Below are 6,997 nucleotides of genomic sequence, written 5' to 3'. Positions count from 1 at the left end.
CCTGCAGCCCTCCACCATCAGGCCTCACTCAGCTCCCAGAGTGTTCCTTTCACAGGAGAGATTTATTTCCTGCTTCCAAGGAGACAGACAGGCGATGGAACCTTTAACCTTACCCTTGAATTGAGCCCTTTAACAAGAAGTTGGGGATGGGAAAAGAACTGGCCAATTTCTAGGACCTGCAATGGTCTGTTTTGTTTTTTTTTTTTCTTTATACTTTTCACTAGCTTTGCCTGTTTGCTAGGATGTGGGTCAAAGTGGTTCTTTGTGCGCTCACAATTTACTCACTTCAGAAGCCACATGGAACCATCAGAGAAACCATGAATTTCAGAAGTAATAGCTAATCAGAAACCCAATGTTCATTATTCAGAATTGTTCCTGGAGCAAATAGTTACTGGAACCACAAGATAAATGATAAAAGTTAATCCCTCTACACTGTAACATTTAACATGAATTCATCTGGGCTTCATTTATTTACACACCAAGGTGAGCATGTTACTGCCCCTTCGTGCGGGCTGCAAAACTTTTCAGTGAGCACCCCCGAGTTGCGTGAGAAATAGGAGCATTTTATCTGTATTTAAAACACACAAGGCTCAGTATTAGGAATTCACAGATATCGCGGCTCTCAATTATCTGAGTTATATGTGTTACCGAATCAGGTTTGCGTTCCCCATAGTGCATGGAGGCTGGTGTTCGACTCTTCGTGATCCCATGGACTGTAGTCCGACAGGCTGCTCTGTCAGTGGGGTTTCCCAGGAAAGCATACTGGAGTGGTTGCCATTTCCTTCTCCAGGGATCTTCTCGACCCAGGGAAGAGGAGTTAGGGTGTGTCCTATTTATCAAGGGTAAGGGGGAAGCAGTGAAACACAAACCTTTTGATGTTTGGTGTTTCTCCTGGCCCAGTTCAGTTCAGTTCAGTTCAGTGGGTCAGTCGTGTCCGACTCTTTGCGACCCCAAGGACTGCAGCACGCCAGGTCTCCCTGTCCATCACCAACTCCCGGAGTTTACTCAAACTCATGTCCATTGAGTCGGTGATGCCATCCAGCCATCTCATCCTCTGTCGTCCCCTTCTCCTCCCGCCTTCAATCTTTCCCAGCATCAGGGTCTTTTCAAATGAGTCAGCTCTTCGCATCAGGTGGCCAAAGCATTCCACTCTAGTTGACAATCCGCGCACAGGCTCTGCCTGCCCGAGGAGCCAGAGTTGAGCATGGAGAGCTGCTTCCACCTTGTGGCTACATCCAGTAAAACACCCTTAAAACCTGTTCTCAAGGAGTCTTACTATTCAAAAGGCCTGTGGTGGTTTAGTCGCTCAGTCGTGTCCAGCTCTTTGTGACCCCATGGACTGTAGCCCATCAGGCTCCTCTGTCCATGGGGTTTTCCAGGCAAGAATACTGGAGTGGCTTGCCATTTCCTTCTCCAGGGGAAATTCCCGACCCAGGGATCGAACCTGGGTCTCCTGCATAGCGGGCAGATTGTTTACTGACTGAGCCACCAGAGAAGCCTAATTTTATTCAAAAGGCCTGAGAGGCTGTAAATGGCACCTGCCCTTCAAGTAATGTCCCTGAGAAAATCATCAAAAAAAGAATTCAAAGTGGGACCCAATTTCAACAGGTACATTGTACTCGCACTGTCTAAAGTCCAAAACACTTGGGAACATACTTCACATGACTACCTCCTAAAGCGAGACCCATCAAACCCACCACGAGGAATCACCCCTCATATTGCTCAGAAGGACCAATATCAAAAAGATCTACTGAAACTAAGTCCCACAGAGGGCTCAGAGGAAAAGGAATCCTCCTTCCCTCCTTGCTGGGATGTAAATGGGTACAGAAAATATGCAAAGCAGCATAGGAATTTCTTTAAAACAAACAAACAAAACTAAACATAGGAGAACCTCCTGTGAAATGAAAATACCTCATGCCATATTAATTAACAAGAAATGTCACAGCCATCAGCAATTTCTGGCCTTCAAATATGAATGAGGGCTCCCCAAACTGCGATCCTGCAGATGCTGCCACCCCATCACGGTGATTGCTGAGGAGCTGGGGGAATGCAAGAAGCAAGGTGAACAAGGACGCAGGATTCGCCCCAGATAGCTGAGATGCATACGAATTCAGTGAGCCCAGAAGCTCGCATCTTCCCAAATACAGAATGCTAAATTCCTTAATTTGATACCTGATCTTTGATATTCAGAGTGCCTGCTGCCTTTGTCGCAGATTTCCATGTAGCCTGACTTAACCCTCCTGACTCCTTGCAGCAGTTTTCTCAGAGCTACTTAGATGCTATCTCCTGGGCTCAGAGTCCTAAACATTCCCACAAAATAAAATAACTCCTTCCAGGTTGTGACTATAAATTTTAGCCGACACTTCTGAGCAGGCTATCTTACTCTCCCATTCCTGGGCTTAGATCCAGAGAAAATCAGAATTCGAGATGACACACACACTTCTGTTTTCAGGGCAGCATGATTTACAAGAACCAAGACATTGGAATCAAACCAATTGTCTAAAAACAGAAACTGAAATCCAAGAGGTGCATCTCTTCACCAGAATCCTGCTAAATCATAAAACAGCACAGAATAATGCCAGTGGCCACAGTATGGATGGACCCAGAGACTGGGATTTTGTCAGAGACAAAAATAACATAAGATAACCCTGACTGGTGGAATCTAAAAATTCATACATTCATGTCAATGTATGACAAAAACCACTACAATATTGTAAAGTAATTAGCCTCCAACTAATAAAAATAAATGGGAAAAATAAAAATTCATACAAAGGGACTCATTTACACAAGAGAAAGTCTCACAAACTTACAAAACCAATTTCTGATTCTCAAAAAGAAAATGTTAGGGCAGAGGAAGCAATTAAGAGGTTGGAAGGAACCTCTTCACTTTAACAGATATCAAGTGGAGAAGCCAAAAGGATCTACCGAATACCACAGGGAAGGCTAGAGGATGCACTGTGATCACCTCACAGGAAAATAGAACCCGGAAGACAGCAGAGGAGTCTGAGTGGAACTGAATCAAGTTCTTGTACGCCGGAAACAAACAGGACAACACAGATGAACTCTACTCCAACACACAGTAACAGTGAAATTACAGCAGAAAAAAAATCAGCGTGAGGCCTGAAGACATCCGGTGGCCTTCTGGTTTTCTGCCATAAAACCACTCGCAAAGGTGTGTGGATGGGCACTCCATATTCACAAGGCCCACAGAGCAGCCAGTAAGAAACACCTCCCCTCACAAAGTGTCCTAGAGCTCTTCGGCGAAAAGGAAGTCCAACTTGGGCAGACCTTCTAGAGGCCAGTTTTAACGGGTAAGTTTCCACCACACCGTTCTAAACAAGTCCCACGAAAAGTTGTCAACATCGCTAAGTGTCTGAGAACTGGAAATCTGAAGTACCACGAGGTATCACCTCACACCAGTCAGAATGGCCATTGCCAAAACCTCCAGAGACAGTAAGTTGTGGAGACAGTGTGGACAAAAGGGAATTCACCTCCATTGAGGCTGAGGATGGAACTTGGTAAGAGCCACGATGGATGGCAGTGTGGAGGTTCCTCAAACCATGAAAAACAGGATGAAATGGGAAGACTTGCTAACACCATACACCAAAAGAAACTCCAAGTAATATAAGGTTCCACCTATAAGCACCGATCCTAGGAAATGCTGGAGGAATATTTCAGAAGGACACACTTTGCCATCAATTGCATCAAGTACTTTTTACATGCACTTCTTAGAATAATGGAAAATAAACCAGAAATAAGAAAACAGGACCTAATTAATCTCAACAGCATTTGCACAGCAAAGGAAACCCTAAAGGAAAGACAAAGACAAACCTCAAAATAGGAAAAATATTGGCAGACGAAGATACCTACAGTGAATTGGTCTGCAATACACACAAACAGCTCACGCAGCTCTATCAAAAATACAAACAACCTTCTCGCAGGGACTATTGTTTTGTTGAAAGTTTTCACTTTCGTTTAAGTTTCAAAGGATTTGTTAGCAAAATAAGCCACTTGTTCTATACAAATAAACAATGCCAATATTTATTAGAGAATTATCTAGCTGACTTTCAATATACTAACATTAATAGAAAACTGAAATAAAAACATCAGAGGATGCATCACCAAATTGGGTTTTGACCAACATCCAGACTCAAAGAGTGCTGGGAAGTCCTTTGTCACAGCACATCTAGAGTCCCAATTGGGAAAAGGTCCCAGGCCGTAAGTCCGCTCTCTGGGTGAGAGGTCAAAGACTGCAGTTCAGAGTTCCTGCTATTAATCCCAGAATGCAAACTGATATCTTCATCAATCTGTGAGCAAATTGCAGCTCTGGTTTCATGTTAATGCTATTTGTTTTGTCTTGTAAAACTTGGAATGTTGTTAAGCCTGGGGTTTAGTAGGTCAGCTCCCATCCAGTGGCTCAACAATCTCAACATTTGTCCCTTATTTTATCTATTTTAAAAGACACTTGCTCCTTGGAAGAAAAGCTATGACCAAACTAGAAATCATATTAAAAAGCAGAGACATTACTTTGCCAACAAAGGTTCAGAACAGTTCAATCACTCAGTTGTGTCTGACTCTTTGCAACCCCAGGGACTGCAGCACGCCAGACCTCCCTGTCCATCACCAACTCCCGGAGTTTACTCAAAGTCATCTACATCGAGTCGGTGATGCTATCTAAGCATCTCATCCTCTCTCGTCCCCTTCTCCGCTTGCCTTCAATCATTCCCAGCATCAGGATCTTTTCAAATAAGTCAGCTCTTCAAATCAGGTGGCCAAAGTATTGGAGTTTAAGCTGCAGCATCAGTCCTTCCAATGAATATTCAGGACTGATCTCCTTTAGGATGGACTGGTTGGATCTCCTTACAGTCCAAGGGACTCTCAAGAGTCTTCTCCAACACCACAGTTCAAAAGCATCAATTCTTCAGCACTCAGCTTTCTTTATGGTCCGACTCTCACATTTGTACATGACTACTGGAAAAACCATAGCTTTGACTAGACGTACCTTTGTCAGCAAAGTAATGTCTCTGCTTTTTAAGTTGCTGTCTAGGTTGGTCATAGCTTTTCTTTCAAGGAGCAAGCGTCTTTTAATTTCATGGCTGCCATCACCATCTTATTATTAGAGAGATGCAAATCAAAACTGCAATGAGATATCACCTCTCACCGGCCCCAATGGCCATTGTCAAAAAATCTACAAACAATAAATGCTGGAGAGGGTGTGGAGAAAAGGGAACCCTCTTGCACTGTTGGTGGGAATGTAAACTGAGACAGCCACTACGGAAGACAGCATGGAGATTCCTTAAAAAAATTAGGAATAAAACTTTGATATGCCCCAACAATCCCACTACTGGGCATATACCCTGAGAAAACCAAAATTGAAAAAGACACATATATCCCAATGTTCATTGCAGCACTATTTACAATAGCTAGGGCATGGAAGCGGCCTAGATGTCCATTCATAGATGAATGGATAAAGAAGTTATGATACATACACACAATGGAATTTTACTCAGCCAGAAAAAAGAACGCATTTGAGTCAGTGCTAATGATGTGGATGAAAACAGAGCCTATTATGCAGAGTGAAGTACGTCAGAAAGAAAAAATAAATATCACATATTATTGCATATATATGGAATCTGGAAAGATGGTACTGATGGACCTGTTTGCAGGGCAGCAATGGAGACACAGACATAGAGAACAGACTTACGGACATTGCGAATAGGAAGGCGAGGGTGGGACTGATGGAGAGAGTAGCGTGGAAACACACTAACATTTGTAAAATAGCCAGTGGGTATTTGCGGTATGACCTAAGGAACTCAAACCAGGGCTCTGTGACAACTAGAGGGGTGGGATGGGGTGGTGGGTGGGATGGGGTGGTGGGCGGGAGGGAGGCTCCAGAGGGAGGGAATATGTGTATACCTATGACTGATCCATGTTGATGTACGGCAAAAACCAACACTATATTGTAATTATCCTTCAATTAAAAATAAACAAATTAAGGGAAAATAATATCTTTAAAAAGTGGAAAATGCTGGCTCTATTCCCCTCAGGTATGGTGACCAGGGCTGGTGTGACATCCCTGGAACTTGGGTAGGCTTGGGTCCCACGGCTGCAGTATCCTGGGTCTGAGGGAGTCCCCTGGGTGCCTAGTCCCTGGTGAAGTTTCCACCTCCAGCCTCCCTGCTTAGGGTCGCCCCACCTACAGATGACATCACTTTCCACAGAGCGGTGTTGCAGGAATTGGGATATGTCCAAGGGATGAAAGGTAAGGGGGAAGATGTCATGAAACACAAGAATCCTTAGGTGTTTCTTCTGGAACGTTCTGCTCTAAGTGGCAATCCAGGAGAAGGGATTTTTCACAGGATAGGGGCACCCATGGCTGATTCATGTCAATATATGATAAAAACCATCACAATATTATAATCATCCTCCAATTAAAAATAAATTAATCAAAAAATAGTCTCCATTTTACTTATTTATTTATTTTTATTTTTATCTGTGCCTGGTCTTCCTTGCTGGACTCAAGCTTTTCCTAGTTGCCAAGATGGGGGTTACTGTTCACTTCATTGTGCAGGTTTCTCCTGGTGGTGGCTTCTCTTGTTGCGGAGCGTGGGGCTCTAGGGCTTCAGCTGTTGTGGCTGCGGGCTTAAATGCTCTGCCACATGTGGGATCTTCCTGGACCGCCAGGGACTTCTCTATAATACCACATTTTTGCATGTCAGGAAACCTGCTACTGGGGAATACCAGTTCATTCAGGACCTAGGAGTAATTAATACATATGTATATGCAGATCAAAACCATTTTGTTGTAAAACCTTAAATATATAAAGATTAACCTGTCAATAATACTTCAGTTAAGCCAGGAAATCATACCTGTCCCCCATGCACCCCACCCCACTTCCCCACCTGATGTGGAAATTCACGTGGAAGAAAAAGGAGGTGTGATTGTCTGCAACAGGAGCTGGGTGCAGGGTGCTGGCCAGAGACTCAGTTTCTTTGTC

The sequence above is a fragment of the Cervus elaphus genome, chromosome 28 (assembly GCF_910594005.1).
Source record: "Cervus elaphus chromosome 28, mCerEla1.1, whole genome shotgun sequence".
NCBI lineage: Eukaryota > Metazoa > Chordata > Mammalia > Artiodactyla > Cervidae > Cervus > Cervus elaphus.
This window is presented reverse-complemented; position numbering follows the sequence as displayed.